We start from the raw sequence: 16,929 nt of genomic DNA, 5'->3' as shown, positions 1-16,929 counted from the left end.
CACACACACACACACACACACACACACACACACACACACACACACACCTCTCCATTCTCTCATGCTTACAACCTTAGATCGTCTTTATCAAGTATTTTAGCAGGCCCTGTCTACAGTAAGAGCACCAGTTCCCGAATAGCTTGGGCATCATAGGCCATCTAGTGCTCTGGAGTTCATTAAACATCACTGTCAGCTGCTAGATTTGTGGAGATATTTACAGTGGACCCGGTACTGTGTTAGGAACGTTATAAAATGTACATATAACTGCAGTCTCTGAGGTAGGTACTACCTTCTAGGTCCCAGATGAGGAAATGAGGCTCAGAGGACCTCATGACAAGTAACAGAGCTGCAGTCCGAGCCTCAGTTTCTCCCTCCACAACCTTTGCTGTAGACTTCTATACTTATCTGGGGCATGACCATTTGGAGCCAAGACAACCCTAAACCACCAGTACCCCCATTTATTTTATAACATACTTACTGTAGAACTACAATAGGAAAAGGTGTGGGGTGTTTCTGCCTTATGAAGCTGAATCTTTAAAAACTTATTTTAATTCCAGTTTGTAAAGCAAAAACTTGCTGGGTTTTGCATGAAATTCTGAAATACTAAGGTAGAAAGGCAGTTCGTGAGCTTGAGGCAAACCTGGGGAAAATAAGAAAATAAATAATACTTCCCCTAGCGTGTAATAAAGTCATGGAACTCATTACCCTGAGAGGCTGTGCCGACAGGAAATGTAAATGGATTTAAAAAGAGTTTGGACAAATTTATGAATGACAAAATCATAAAAGGTTCCTAACAGAAGCAAGGTTATATGAGGTGTGACTACAAAGCAATAGATTTTTTTTAACAAACACCAAAACTTGTATAGTCAAATAAATGCACATATTTATCCTTCAAAGTAGTCGCCTTAGGAGAAATCTAATATTTGCTCATTTTAATATGAATTGGTTGTTTAAAAAAAGGAGCCCATAGGTGATAGAAGATTAAGTTGGAGCCTGTCAGTGTACAGGAACTAGGCCCATGGTATGGCTTGGGTCTGAGTGTCCTTCATGGGCTCCTGTGTGTGGACACTGAGTCCTAGTTGGTGGCACTGTGCTGGGAGGGTTTTGGAACCTGTGAGATGGAAGGCCTAACTCTTGGTACAGAATCCTGGAGTGGGTGTGTCTCTGTTTCCTTGTCAGCTGGCGATATGATCAGCTGTCTCACTCTCCCGCCACTGTCGTGTCTTCACCCCACGGCGGACTAAAATTCCCTGAAGCTGAGACAAAAGAAATCCTTCTTCCCTGAAGCTGCTCTGTCAGGCATTTGGCCATTTTGAAAAGAGAAGTAGGTCCTATTTCTTGCCACACCCAAGCAGCTGTGGAGTTAGAATCCCCAGGTCCCCTACTCTTTAGTTACTGCTCTTTGGTCTGCCCTGGAAGGTTTTTTTTTTCTCTCCTACAGATTATCTTCAGTCTAGGACTGGTTCCTTTGCCCAAGCCTAGACTTTTGTGGTAAATCTTCATCTTTCATGAATGAATCTCTGAAGCCATCTGAAGTAACTTAGGTTTTAGGGTGATGACTAAAATATGAGCTCAAGCTGGATATTAATACTATTTGTTTAAGGGGCTGGGAGATGGCTCAATCAATAAATTGCTTGCTCTGCAAGCACAAAAATCTGAGTTTGCCCCAAAGACCTCATCTAAAGCAATTCTGGACCTGGTGGTACATACTTGTAATCTCAATGCTGGAGAGGCAGAAATATGTAGATCCCTGGGCTGGCCAGCCTAGCCTACTCGGTGAGTTATAGACCAATGACTGATGCGGTCTAAAGAACAAAACAAGCCAGGCATGTTGGTGCATGCCTATAACCCCAGCACTTGGGAAGGCAGAAGCAGGTGAATCTCTGTGAGTTCGAGGCCAGCCAGGTCTACAAAGCGAGTCCAGGACAGCCAAGGCAACACAGAGAAACCCTGTCTTGAAAAACCAATAAAACAAAACCAAACACCTAATCCCAACAACATGAAAACATGGACATACACCTGTACATATATGGGAAGACACATGTACTCAACATAGTGTTTGCTCAGAAACCCAAGTAGCTCTTTTTGAGGAAGAGGCAGCCAAGCTGTATTTGTTCTGTGACTTGTAAACTGGGCTGTCTATTGGCCACCTTCAGCTGTCCTTGAGAGATGCGCATGAGTCCCCTGTACTTTTAAAAAATGTTCCACAAGCTCTGACTGAGTTGTGCCACCCAGTGTTTTCATTTCAGTTAGTTGCTGGGATTAAGACACTGACAAAAACAAAGATATTTTAGCTTGTACTTCCAGGTGACAATCCATCACGGAGGGAAGTCAGGGCTGGAGCTGAAGCAGAAGCTTTGGAAGAGCTTCTTACTGACTCGAATTTGATCTGTTCCCCGGCTCAAGCTCAGCCAGCTTTCTAATGTAGCCTGGGCCCACTTTCCACCCACAATGGGCCTCCTATGTCAATCCATCAATCAAGGCTGTCTCTCACACCACCAGTCTGGTTGAGACAGTTTTTCAGTTACAGTTCACTTCTCAGGTGACTCTAGGGTATGCCAAATTGGCAGTAGGAACTAACCAGGACTCTGTGGCATCTCTTTTTTCCCACTACAAACGTTGAAAACACAGCCAGAGGAAGCTGAGTAGGGAGGTAGCTCATTTAGGAAAAGAAGAATGGCCTTGGAGTGCACCGATCTCCTGAAGGAATGTTTGCATGTTCTCAAAGGCCTACAGCAGAAACCAAAGATATTTTTGATAATGAAAGGAAGAAGAGGGAGATAGAAAGACCTGGAGGGGACTGGAACTCCACAAAGATAACAACAGAGCCAAAATACCTGGGCCCAGGGGTGCCTGCAGAGACCAATACTCCAGTTAAGGACCATGCATGGAAAAGACCTAGAACCCCTGTTCAAAGAAAGACCATTGGCTGCTCAGTTTCCAAGTTGGTTCCCTAGTAAGGAGTACAGGGGTTGTCTCTGACATGAACTCAGTGGCTGGCTCTCTGATCACCTCCCCCAGGGGGGGTGCAGCCTTTCCGGGCCACAGAGGAAGATGATGCAGCCAGTCCTGATGAGACCTGATAAGCTTGGGTCAGATAGAAGGGGAGGAGGGAAAGGGCATAGAGGGAGAAGAGGAAACTTGGGTGGGCCTGGGATGAGACAAAGGAGGGGGCTGCAGCAGGGATACAAAGTGAATAAATTGTAATAAATAAATATATAAATTAAATTTAAAAAAGGAAAAGGAGATGAAAGAGTTGACAATGGAGGGTTAAAATGTGCTCATGGACAGTAAGACTCTGCTTCAACATCACTGCCCATCCTCCCAACCCCTCCCTGCCCCACCTCTCAACATTGGGGAATATTCTTTTGGTGCCAGTGAAAAGAGAAGAGAATTCTAGAGCTCCTGTGCAGAACAGATTCAATGGTTGTGACACCTACAGAGGCAGCCAACTCGGGCTCTAGTGTTGGATTGTGTCAAGACCTGACTATAGATAGAAAGCAAGTGGCCAGGAGCATGTTCATTTGTGTCCGTTCATGCCCTGCCAGTTGGATTCTCTTTGATCAACAAACATCCTTTTTCCTTCGACTTCTAAGAAGAAGAAGGATGGGGTGAGTTGTCAATGGGCAGACTCATGATGGAAGGAGGGGTTAGCCCTAGAGAAGTCTCAAGTCTTTGAGGCATCATGCTGGGTGACTTTTCCTTGAGCTGGAAACTTTTGCTTTCACAAATGGATTTACAGCCTTGAACCAAAGCTAACAAAGAAAAGACAAACATGTCACCGAAAGTAACATGCTGACATGTGTTGATGTCTCGGCCAAAATTCATAACATGACCCAGAAGGAACACTGGAGATGCCTGGCCGTGGGTCCTGGATGGTGGTGTGTTTCTGGGGAACTCCAGAGGAAACATCCAAGAAATGTCAAGGCCAGGGAGACGGAAAACAGAAGCTTGAGGTCCTGCGAATGAAGTTGTTTCTAAAGCGTTATCTTTGTCCTGAGACTGTAGAGGAGATCTGGATGGGAGAGCAGTAGGAAAGAATGTTTATGGGATTTGGTGAAGTCGCTGCATAGAATCAGTAGGAAGAGGACACACCTACGTATGATCGCGTGCACACGTGTTCTGAAGGCATGCAGGCATCTGCTACACGCCTTTTCTTTGGAGGTGAGGTGCGGTCAACTCTGCAGGGTGGTGAAATAAGAACATGGAGTGCATGCTGGTGTAGCCATGTGTACTCACAGGCGTCCTCCCTCCCTCTCCCACCTTCCTTCTCCCTCCCCTCCCCTCCCTGCCCCACCTCTCCACACCACAGAATTAGTATGTGTGGGTTTGTTTTTTTTTGACTAAGAGAAGAAAGGAGATGGATGAAGCGAAGTTGCCAGTTGTAGGAAACTGCTTTTTCTGACCTCATCTTTAGCTCCAGCCCAAGCCTGTGAGCGTGTGTCCTTAGCAGGGACATGAAGTTAAAGGGGATTCCTCAATGCTCCTCATGGGTAGGCGTGTGTGTATGTGCATTCTCGTGGGTGCATCTCTGTGTGCAGGTACAGTTGTATGTGTATGGAGGCCTATGTGTATAGATTAAAAAAAAATCTAGGTGATATTTCTTAGGTCTTTGGATCAGGACAATCTATTCTTTGGAGACAGAATCTCTCTCTGGCCTGGGACTCACCAAGTAGGCTAGGCCAGTTGGCTGGTGAGCCCCTGGAATTCTCCCCTCTCTGACTCCCCAGGGCTGGGACCATAAGCACAAAGCACTAAGTCCATTGGTTTTGAAAATATGGCTTTTCGAGCTCAAACTCTAAAACTTCTAAAGTGGGCAATTTTCAGACAGGCATTTCCCAACTCTGTGAAAATGGTCCTTATTTCTTGGGGTCTCTATTGAGTCCCTGAAAGGAGTGAATGGCAGTGCCTCTCTCAAGTAATGGCAGACACACACACACACACACACACACACACACACACACACACAGACTCACACACTGAAAACAAACAAAACCCATACTAGGGCTTCGCTAGGAATTGGAGGAAGCACATGACAAGCCAGAGGGAAGAGGTTCCAGGCAGAAGATGCCCTCCAAGGCGGTGCCTGTCATTCCTGTGGGCTTGCTGTAGATATCACAGATGAATTTCCGGAGCATCTGCCACTTCCTGGCCATGTTCCCATCATTTAAGTCATGTAAAAGGAAATTGAAAAATGGAACTTGTCCTATGGATCCATTTATGTGACCTTTTTGTAGTGTGAAAATGGCAACATCTGGCCCCTTTTAAGTCCCTGTGGCTTTGAGGGAAAGGGGCATTTGCCAGCTAGCAGGCTTGTTTTTCAAACGTCTGTTCTGATTTCATCTTTTCCTTTAACAGGAACCATTTTCAGTTACCCTCTAGACCAACCCCATAGAAAGTGACTTGGACATTAAGAGAGGAATTAAGGTACGAGCTGTAAGGGACTTGCCTAGGCTGTTTGAAGTGCTGGTCCCGGAGTAGAGTAGAAGGTGATAAGATGATGTCCTCCGACCTGTGCAGCCTGACCCCAAATCCTGTAGCAAGTGTGAAACCACGACGCCATTTTAAAAAATATATTTTTTATTATTAGGGAATTTCATGGGCGTACACAATGTATTTCGACTGCATCCACCTCCCATTCCTTCCAGCACCCCTCCCAATCACCTCTCAACCTTTTCAGCCCGCCGAGTCCAGTCAGTGATTTCTGTGTGAGGATGGGTTTGAGGCCATCCAGCAGAGCACAGGCCTTTTGTGGAGGCCACATTCCTAAAGAAAACGGAACGTTCCTCTCCCAGTAGCTGCCGACTCTCAAAACGCTAACCAGAGCTAACCTACGACCCAGCTATACATTCCTGGGCACGGACCCAAAGAACTTTATACTGTGCCGCAGAGATGCTTGCTCATCTGTGCTTCTCCATGTGCTGCTATTTCTCAATAGCCAGGAAATGGAGTCGACCTAGGTGTCCATCAACTGACGGATGGGTAATGAAAATGCGGCCTATGCATACAACGGCATTTTATTCAGCTGCAAAGAGAAATGAAATTCAAAGGTAAGTGGGTGGAACTGAAAATAATCATACTGAGTAAGGAACACAAAGCATTTTGAAATGGTGGATTCCAGGCTGGCAAGGCAGCTCAGCAGGCACAGTGCTTGTTGTGAGTCTGGTGAGCTGAGTTCCAACCCCAGATCTCACAGCTGGGGGAGAGAACCCGTGCACATCTCCACAAACATGGGCTATCCCACAGACAACCCTCCCCAAGGAAAAAAACAAACAAACAAACAACACAACAACAAATAATAAAAAAATGTCAATGAGTCCCAATCCTGGATAGGGTCATGTAACTAACTGAATGTGGGGCTTACAAAAAAAAAAAAAAAGTCACAAAAGTGAAAAGGTTGTAAGCATGCAGTGATGAGAAATTAATTCAAAATCAAATGTGTGACAAACCCAAGGCATGTCTCTCGGTGTCCACTCATGTCGCATCTGGTGTTACCACTGTAGCTTTGGTTCTCAACATACAGCATGCTGACTCTGTGCTATACATGCCCCGGCCACCATGAAGCTTCACACACATTGCTTGAAACACCTGCGTTCTGATTCAAGTCTGCTGTGTGCATGTATGGAAACGTTTCCATGGCACCCACAAGCTTTTACCCTTATAGACACTTAACAGTATAATTCGTAAAAGAAAGACTTTTAATGTTTTCTTGCTATCATTCTTCGTCGTGTAAATACTAAATCGATATATATTTGTATTGCACTGTATTAAACAAATAAGCACATTCTTATGGTTAGTATAAAAATATGCCAGGCTTGGTGGTACATACCTTAAACCCCAGCACTCAGGGAGGCAGAGGCAGGAGGATCTCTGTGAGTTAGAGGCCAGCCTAGTCTACAGAGCAAGTCTAGAACAGCCAAGGCTACACAGAGAAACCTAGTTTTGAACAACCAAAATAATAAAAATAAAAATAAAAAGCAAGACTTATCAATACAATAAATGGTGAAAAAATGTTTTATACAAATAATTGTTTTAAAACGAATTTTGTGTGGTTTGTTTGCCATATCCAAAAACATATGTGTCATTTATGCATACTGATTCAGCCCTGTCCCATGCATTAGCTAGTCCTTCCGTTGTCTTCATCAGGAGAGAAGAAACTAGGAGACTTTCACCCGGACTCCAGGATTCTATCACGGAGACAAGATGTGCTCATTAGAAAAACCTGGTGACGAGTGAGAGCGTGAAGGCTGGCTGGAGTGTACATGAGGAACCCATACAGGAAAATGTGGGGAAGGCAGGCAGGCTAAGATTAACATGTTGGCCTTGCCCATGAGAAGGAAGTTTCCTTTCTTTCAAAGAGACCACACAGTCTCACCTTCCTCTATTACATGGATTCTGGGCACTGAACTCAGGCCGTCACGATTGCGCGGTCTCTCCAGCCCCGAGTCTCATTACACAAAAACTCCCGGAATCCTGAGGACAAAGTGTTCTAAGGTCTTCCTAGACAATGTGTTAGGATAGTAAGGCAGCCACGGACTGTTTACTGCAGAAAAAAGGAGGAGTCTCCCCTCCCACAATGTTGGCATACATCTTTATCTTAAATTTGGCTAATGTGTCAGTCACTTCCAACCACTGACAGCAACAACTGAAGAAAGGAAAGAGTTGTGCTGGCTCCCAGTTCAGGGGACACAGTTCATATGGCAGATAAGGCATGGTAGATGGAGAGGGCACAACAGCCCAGTCTATGGTAGCTGGACCTTGTAGTGAGATTTATAGGGTGTTAATCTGGACATTGAGGCCAGAACTAGAGTTGGCACTAAGCTATAACCATGAGAAGCCCACCACCTATGACAAACCTTTGCCAGTCATGACTCATGACTCTCGATTCGTGGAAGTTAGAAAGGCTCTAGATTCTACACAAAAAGTGTCACCAACTGCAACCCAAACACTCAGGCACATGTGTGTGTGTGTGTGTTTGTGTGTGTGTGTGTGTGTGTGTGTGTGTGTATATGTATGTATGTATGGATGTGTGTGTGTTTGTGTGTGTATTCCATATTCAAACCAAAACAGTCACTTTCCTACAGGAAAATATCTACTTCCTAAGATTTCCATAGCATTTTTTTAAGTTCATTACCTGTCTTTCCAGCCCACACTGGAGTCTTTTTGGCTGGGGGAATATCTCTCAGGAGAGAAACACAGGTTATGGGCTGTTGGAACTTACATGTGAAGGGTGCAGCTTCTGGAGGTTCATGTTGGCCGTAGGGTGGAGTGGGGTCCTGGACCCCTATTCTTGCAGTCACGGTCCACTTGTGGCATACTCGCCAACACACACAGTTATTCCGTCCCTTAATTAGAAATGCCACTGAAAGCCTCCACTGCTTGTCAACAAAAACACATCTGTACCAAGACCTTAAAACACATACACACACAAATTGCCAATTATTCCCCATTCATAGATTCTGGCAAGAGGAAGGGAGAGATGTTTGCTTTCCCTTAGGCCAAATTAAGACTCTCCTTTCATGGCAACTTATTTGCGGGAGTAATTTTCCACCTCATTTAATTAGGCTAATTGATTCGGCAGCCTTGTCAAGGGACAGCACAGTATTGGGTGCTTGGGGGCAAACTACTCCTGTTCTCTTTGGACTAGCTTTGAGCAATGGCCAGATTAATTTTCCTGTTTTCAAACTGCAATCGGACGCTTTTTTTTTTTTTTTTTAAACCTTGTGTGTCCGGCTTTGGAGCACAAGAGTAAGTGCATGCAGAGAGTCACTCATTTATTAAATCCTTTGAAAGGAATTGGGTGTTGAGCCCAGCAGCTGACCCTATTCTAAAGACAATTAGCCCACTGCAGGGTGAGAGTGAGCAGAAGACAGTGAGCCCAGAAAATTCCAGCAAGGCAAGCATTGCTGGTCAACAGTACAGCTTTTCTCAACCTGTGGGTTGTGACCCCTCCAGAATTCAGGTATCAGTTCTCCTGCATATCAGTTATTTACATTATGATTCGTAACACTAGCAAAATTACAGTTATGAAGTAGCAGTGAGCTAATTTTATTGTTAGGGGTCACCACAACATGAGGAACTATATTAGAGCGTCCTAGCATTAGAAAGGTTGAGAAGCACTGCAGTTGCTTGGCTTTCCCAGGGGGCATGCAGAGGTGGTGTTCCATGTACCCAGTTAGTGGATTGTTATGGTGCATAGAAAAACTTAAGTTGAGTACTCCTAATCCAAAAAATGTAAAACCTGTAATACTCCAACATCTGAAATTTCTCTTGAGTACTGGCATGACATCGGGAGAAGAACATTCCATAACATGAAATCCAGTTCCATGGACAAAAGTATTAAATTATGGGATAAAATTATCTCCAGTTGTTGGGTTTGGCGGTGCAAGCCTATCTAATCTCAGTCACCCAGGGGGCTGAGGCAGGAAGACTGCAAGCTCAAGGTCAGCCTGGGCTAGTTCATGGCTAGCCTGGGCAACTTAGCAGGGCCTTGTGTCAAAGGAAACATAAGAAGAGGTGAGAGGGAACAGCTCAGTGGTGGAGCGCTTGTTTGCCTGCCATGAGTGTAGACCTAGAAAACACAAAGGGCCGACCTTCCATCAATGTGCACTTTTAGAGTTAGGTCCCATTCTCAAGATCTCAAGAATCCCCAGACATCTGTATACAAATATTCCAAGGATGGAAGTGAGCCCCAGCACTCCTCGTTCCAAGCACTTCAGAGAGCATTCACTCAACTAACACTCAGACATGGCCCAGTTGAAAGATGGATCTTCTCTCTCCTGCATTCTTGCTCCTTTTTTGGTTTCACACATGCAGCCTGGGAGGAATGCTGTGTTGGAGGAATGGCTCCAACACAGACGAAAGGAAACACATAGGCGTCAGTGGCCATTCAGACATTGCTCTTGACTCTTCCTGAACATGGGTTTATTTAATCCTCACTATGTATGCATCAGGGTGCTGAGTAACTAGAGATGGAGAAATGGAGGCACGTGGTTCAAAGAGGAAACATGCTCAAAGTCTCATAGTGAATACTCACAGTACCAGGAATCTAGACTGTATTCTCCACCAACGGTCTAGGAAAAGGTTTTGGCCCAGAAAAACGATGGCAGATGTTCTGGTTGGTTACTTGTTAGCTTCAAATAAGTAGAGCCATCTGGAAGGAGGGAACCTTGAGTTAAAAAAAAATGCTTTCACCAGATTGCCTATAGGCAAGTCTGCGGGGGCATTTTCTTGAGTAAGGATTGATGTGGGAGCCCAGCCCACTGTAGGGAGCACCATCCCTGGACTTCTTTGGCAAGATGAGTAATCCATAGACAGCAAGTCAGTGAGCAATGTTCCATCGTGGCCTGTGCTTCAGTTCCTTTCTTCCGGTTCCTGCCCTGACTTCCTTCAATGACGAGAGCATAAGCCAAACTCATTCCTCTCTGAGTTGCTTTTGATTAGGGTGTTCTATCACAGTAACAGAAAGAAAATTAAGATAACATGCGTCTGAGAACAGGAGAGGGTGCTTTTGAGAGCAAAACATATGTTCTACTTCAGCCCCGATGGGGCAACAGGCTTCCTCCTGGTAAATGACTCAGGAAGACAAGACTGTATGCCAGTATTGAGCTGAGACAGAAGTTGTGAACTTTTAAGTAAAAAGCTCACTGGCTACATATGACCATATATTGCAACTACTGGATTTCACTTTGCAGGGCAAAGACAGCCCTGGATGGTATGCAAACAAGTGAGTGTGGTTATGTGTCAATAAATCTTTATTTGCAAAACAGGCAAGATGTGATCCACAGGCAACCCTGTAGTATACTGTGGACTTTTTTTTTGTTTGTTTGTTCATTTTTGTTTTGTTTTGTTCTTAGATGTTTATTTGGGTCTAAATCATTGCAAAACAGTCTGAAACAGTCAAAACAAAACAGAACCAGCAATGCTATTTTCTTAGGCAGTAGTTCGCAACCTGTAGGTCACAACCCCTTTGGGCATCATATGACCCTCTCACAGGGGTCACCTAAGACCATTGAAAAACACAGATATTTACACTGTGGTTCATAACAATAGCAAAGTTACAGTTATGAAGTAGCATAAGTTGGGCATAGGTTGGGGGGTCACCACGGCATGAGGAACTGTATTAAAGGATCTCAGCATTGGGAAGCTTGAGAACCACTGCTCTAATGCATGTGTGCTTTTCTGTCCTAGGTCCCGATGGTATTTTGAATGAAAATGACCCTGCTCCATAGACTCAGAAGGAGTGGCACAATTCAGAGGTATGGCCTTTCTAAAGTAGGTGTGGCTTTGTTGGAGGAAGTGTGTCACTGAGGAGTGGTTTTTGAAGCTTTAGAAGCTCAAGCCAAGCCTAGGGGCTCACTTCTGTCGTCCGCAGATTAAGATGTGGAACTCTCAGCTTCTTCTCCAGCACCATGTCTGCCTGGTTGCTGCCATGTCTCCTGCCATGATGATAATGGACTAAACCCCTGAAACTGCAATCCAGCCCCACTAAATGCTCTTCTCTATCAGTTGCTATGGTCATGGTATCTTCTCACAGGAATAAAATCCTTAACAAAGACAGTCCACTTTCTCTTTTATATAGTAACTATGCCCTTCTCTCTTTTATATAGTAACTATGCCCCCCGCCCCCACCAGAGGTGGTCACACAGTCAAAACCAGGTTAAATGACCCCTCTCCTTATAAGGTCATGTCCTTATAGCACCTGCAATTTCTCTTCATGCAAAAAGACCTTCCCAGCACCTTAGCCCTGGCCAATGGTGAATGATACACGCTTATCCCCAAAGCCTCTACCCACTCCCCAAAGGATTAAATAGCCTTTGTTTCCCCCCAATTAAATGAGCGGCTCAGTGAAGCCTGCCTGCTGAGAGTCTGTTCTCTCCGAGTTCACCATCAGCACCACTACCACCTCCCACTTCCCCAATGACTGGCTGTTCTTGCTTCCTGATTCCTGCTTCCTCTCCTCAGGATCCACCCGTCGTAGTTGAGAGGGACCATACTGGGAGGGTAGAGAAGTGGAGTTTGAATGATATCTGTCCACCATTATGAATGCCCTTGTAATTACTGCCCTGTCCTCATTAAGTCTGAGTCTAAGGGAGGCTCTTGGAGCCAAGTTAAATAGATGGAGCCATATATGTGAAGGTCAGGCAGCTGCCATGCGGAAGGGAGGAAGTGAGGGCCAGGAGTTCGGGAGTTGACTGGGGAATGGACAACTCTTCTTAGACAAGTTGTTCGTTCTAGATCAGCCCATATTTTAGTTAAAATCATACACAAGAAAAAAAGTAATTCAGACATCCACAAGCCCAAGACATAGCAATAGAACACCGTATGTGTGACACTGTAAAGAAATTCAATGGAATGTCAACAGAAGAAGGAAGAGAAATCTCATTGCTTAACGATCACCAGCTTTGAAAACCCAGACCTAAGCTGGGTAGAAAAGAAAAGAACTGTGAATACAAATGGCTTAGTATTGTGACCTAGATATTGTGGAGAATGGATCTTGATTATATCATGGGCTCCAGATGCAGGGTAGGTACAGCAATTAGGAGTTGGGGCCATAACCTTGCTTGAGATGAAAGAGTGGGCAGGTGAGTCCCCTGGGGGGCAGACAAATGAGAGATGTAGCCTATTCTCCCAGAAGCCCCTGAGCTTACAGGGCCTTCTCTAAATTGAGCTCTATAGCAACAGGACAGTCAGAACTCCATCCGGCCATTTTGAGCGTATAGATAATGAACTAAGCCTATAGCTATCACAAACCAAAACGCTGTCTATAAGGGTTTGAACCCCCCAGACAAGATGGATACCTGGCACCTGACCACCTAACCTCTACCTTGACACAAGGGAAGAGGGGGTACGTGAAAACAGATTGCATCACACTGTCTCCTTTTCAGGTATCTCATGTTCCAAGGTCACTCACCTCTGAGGATGGGAGAGAAATTGGAAGGAAAAGAACTTTCCTGTGAATATCAAGCTGGCGTTCACTGTAAAGAACACAGGGAGCAGAGGAAACGCCCTGGTATGCGAGGTGCATTGGTGTGGGTGTGGACATGTCAAGAGGCCCAGTGCCTCAGAGCAAAGTCATTCTGGTGGAAATGTTGATAGTGTGTGTATAAAGTATTCACCATAACCCCCCCCCCCTCAGGATGTCTTCAACCTGAGGACTGCTCCTAGATTAGCTAAACCTGCCTCCTTGATCCAGCTTCATTCTATAAGCTCAGCCTTCATGTTTCTCTCTGTACGTGAGAACCCCACCTTCTCGTGCAGCTGTCTGCAATACCCGGGTCTCCCTGTTCAACTGTGCACAGTAAACGTTCTGAGCTTCCGGAACCTGGACCACCTGCTCCGGGCTGTCTGTCTGTGTGTCCATCGGTCTGTTTCTGTTTGTCTGTTTGTTTTTCTTTTCAGTTCCTCACCCCCTTAGTTTTGTCCCTGGAGCAGTGATGGATGAAGCGAAGAACATAGACACTCATTCACCGAAAACACGTGTTCCCCACGGGAGCAAGATTGTTCTCCACAGTGGAGGCAACTGATTGAAGAGGGAATGAGAAGCGGGTCCGGTTTGTGGCAAACTGGAAAATCCAACTTTCTCCAACAGCTTAAGCAACTATATGCAAAGTCTGTTTTTGTGGCATCCAGATTTTATAGGTCAAGGGTTGGAAGTATAATTAGGAAAGACATACCTATAAAGTATCCTCCCGAGGGGACACTATTAAAAAAAAAAAGTTTGCCATGGGGAAGAAAATAGAGATCATAGAGCTTTTTCAAATAAAAATGCTGGACAAGGCTTTTCCATTTTCCTAGACATGTATAAATTCTTCTGCCGATGATTCATACAAGAGAACCAGATTTATAGGCAGCCCCTACATTAGGTGGAGACCTGCCACTGCTTTCAGGCCTCCCTGGAGGTCCTGGACCCAGCAAAGGATCTGACACAAACACTCATCTTGCCTGTTTTTTCCATGCTGCTTAAATGTTATATAGACTCGGGCTGGAAGGGATAGCCTCCAAGTTACATCTCCCCAAAACACACGATTCTTGCCTGCCTGCTAGCAATGTCCAAGGTCCAACATTTTTATGAGTTAGCCTTGAACAAATATGGCTAAGTCTGGGATTTGATGAGAAGAATTTATTCCACACAAATAAAAATGCGGGACGAGTTCTCAGAATATAGCAAAAGGAAACCTACAGGAGAATTCCAGCACAGGAATTCTGCATTCCAGCCACAGCTTGATGCTGTCTGTCTTCCTGATTTGCAAGGTTAGAGCTAGTTAGGGAGAATTAACCAGCCACACTCTGCAAGTGGGAATTGTTGGCCATATGAAGACTTGTTCCTCATTAGGTTCTATAGGCAAAAGGATTAGCATAGTGAGTCCATCTCATGTCTCTCCTAATTCAACACCCAGCCTGATGTATTCATATAGTATGATGTATTCATCATAGTACTGTGTGTGTGTGTGTGTGTGTGTGTGTGTGTGTGTGTGTGTGTGTGTAAGCCAGAGGACAACTTCAGTTGTCATGTCTCAGGAATTGTCAGCCTTGGTTTTTGAGACAGGATGTCTTACTGACCTGATCTGAAACTTGCAAAGTAGGCTAGGGTGGCCTCCAAGAAATCTCAGGGATCCTGCTGTGCCTCTTGAGTCTGGGGTTCCAGATGTGTACTGCTGCACCTGGCTTCTTTTACATGGGCTCTAAGTCATCCTGCTTGCAAGACAAGCACTTTACTGGCTGAGCTATGTCCCCAATCCCAGAACCCTCATGTTTGACTCCAAACACGATGTTTTTGCTCTGTGATAGGTCACGACATGAAATAAAACCTCAGAAGCACATGAAATAGTCCAAAGTATGGGTGAATGGGGGCTGGAGAGATGGTTCTGCTGTTAAGGGTATTGGTTTCTCTCCCAAAGGATCTAGGGTTCATTCTCAGTACCCAAATGGTAGCTCACAGCCATTTACAACCCCAGCTCCAGGACATCTGGCAGCCTCTTCTGAGTGCCTGGGCTAAAGAGTAAAGAGAAAAAATAAAGGGAGAGAAGGAAGGAAGGAGGGGAGGGGAGAGGATAGGGAAGAAAAAGAAAGAGAGAGAGAGATTGTGTAGGAAAGTCAGACACAGAGTTTGTTGGTTTCTGGCCAATGACACTATTATCCTCTATTACTTTCTTAATAGAACCAGGATTTGTGGTCATTGATGCAATTATCTAAAATTATTCACATCAACAGACTACCCTGAAGCTGAGAGCAGCCTTTTGGCCCATTCTAGTCAGTGGGTGTAAGCAGAGGTTGAGACCCAAAACAAAGATACAAAAAGGGTGGGGAACTTATATGTTTAACTTTTAAAAAAATCTGTATGGGGAGACAAAAACCTCATGAAAAGAGCAGGTGGGATTACGTGAAATTTTAAAGCTTTGCTTAGCAGAAAACAAACAAACAAACAAACAAACCATCAACTGGAGTAAACTGGCAACCTAGAGAGTTGGATGGAATCTTTTCCATCTTTATTTGAGCCATGGGATTGATACTTGTAATACATAATAAAATGCGAAAATTAAACATCAAATAAAACAAAGTTGCCAATAAAAAACACACACACAAATGTTAAAAAAACACTTAATGAAAATTAAAACTCTTGAGAATCTAGCTCTCTAGTCATAATGGCTATCATCGAGAAGACAAATGGCAACAGATGCTAGTGAGGATATGGCGAAAGGGGAACTTTTTATTCACTGTTGCTGGAAGAGCTAATGGAGGTAACCACCATGGCATGCCTGCAGCATCTCCTCAAAAAAAGTAAAAGCAGAAGAACCAATATATGACCCAGCTGTGCTGCTCATGGTTCCACACCCACAGGACTCCACATCCTACTTTAGAGACACCCGGACATTCATGTTCACCACTGCTCTACCCACAGGAGCCAAAAAAAAAGAAAAAGAAAAAAGAAAACAAGGAACCAGTCTATACACCCATTGGCAGATTCACCGATAATGACGATGTGGCACACTTACACAATGGAATCTAATGACATTTGCAGAGAAATAAATGGAAACAGAAAGTATTATGAGTGAGGTAACCTACACTCAGGGATCTTCTTTCTGCCACTAGGAGCCAAGTATCTAAACTTTAGACATGTGTGTTTATTTAAATTGGAGGAAGTGTGGGTAGAAAGGGGCCCGATTGCAGAAAAAGAAAGGCTTCAAGGGAGGGGACTGGGGAAGATAAAGGATGCTTGTGACAGTGGATGTGGGGAGACTGGGAGTGGAAGGGTACAGTGGACCTTGGGATGGAGAGTAGAGAGGGTCACGAGGGAAGGGCGAGGCAGGTTGGGAGACTCGACCAAAACTGTATGTGTAAGAAGATGCCCTGAGGAAACCTGTTTCATTACAAGCTGATTAAAACCCAAATACATAAAAAGTTAACAGTATTCAATTAAAACATAGACAAAAGACAATGGAAGGCATTTCACCCAGGATCTACAAAGCATGAGCAAGTACGGGAGCTGTTTGCTCAACAACCATTGGCCATTTGGAAAATGCAAATTAAAGCCACCCAAAGAAATTACTAACGGCCAATCAAAAGGACTAACAGAAAAACAAAACAAAACAAACAAACAAAAAACCCCAGACACTTAAATTCTGGAAAGGACATGAAGAAACTGATGGCACTCGTATCTTGATGGCAGAAATGTAGAATGATAGAGCCGCAGGAGTCTGGCAGCTTAAAACTAACCATGAAAGTACCAACGATTATACCAGCCATTAGTGATGCTTTGGGGCATCAATCCCAGGAAAAGAACACTTGGGTCAGGGAGAGGCCGAGGCTCAGCATGAGACCCTGTTGGCATGCCTCCTGTCGATATCCTGCCTATGGTCTTCTACCACATAATTTTACAAGTTGCTATCACCAGAGGATCCTGGGTAAAGGAGACAGGATTTTGCTTTC

The sequence above is a fragment of the Psammomys obesus genome, unplaced genomic scaffold (genome assembly GCF_907164565.1).
Source record: "Psammomys obesus unplaced genomic scaffold, mPsaObe1.curated_primary_1811, whole genome shotgun sequence".
Taxonomy (NCBI): Eukaryota; Metazoa; Chordata; class Mammalia; order Rodentia; family Muridae; genus Psammomys; species Psammomys obesus.
The sequence above is the reverse complement of the archived record's forward strand: the minus strand, read 5'-3'. Positions refer to the sequence as shown.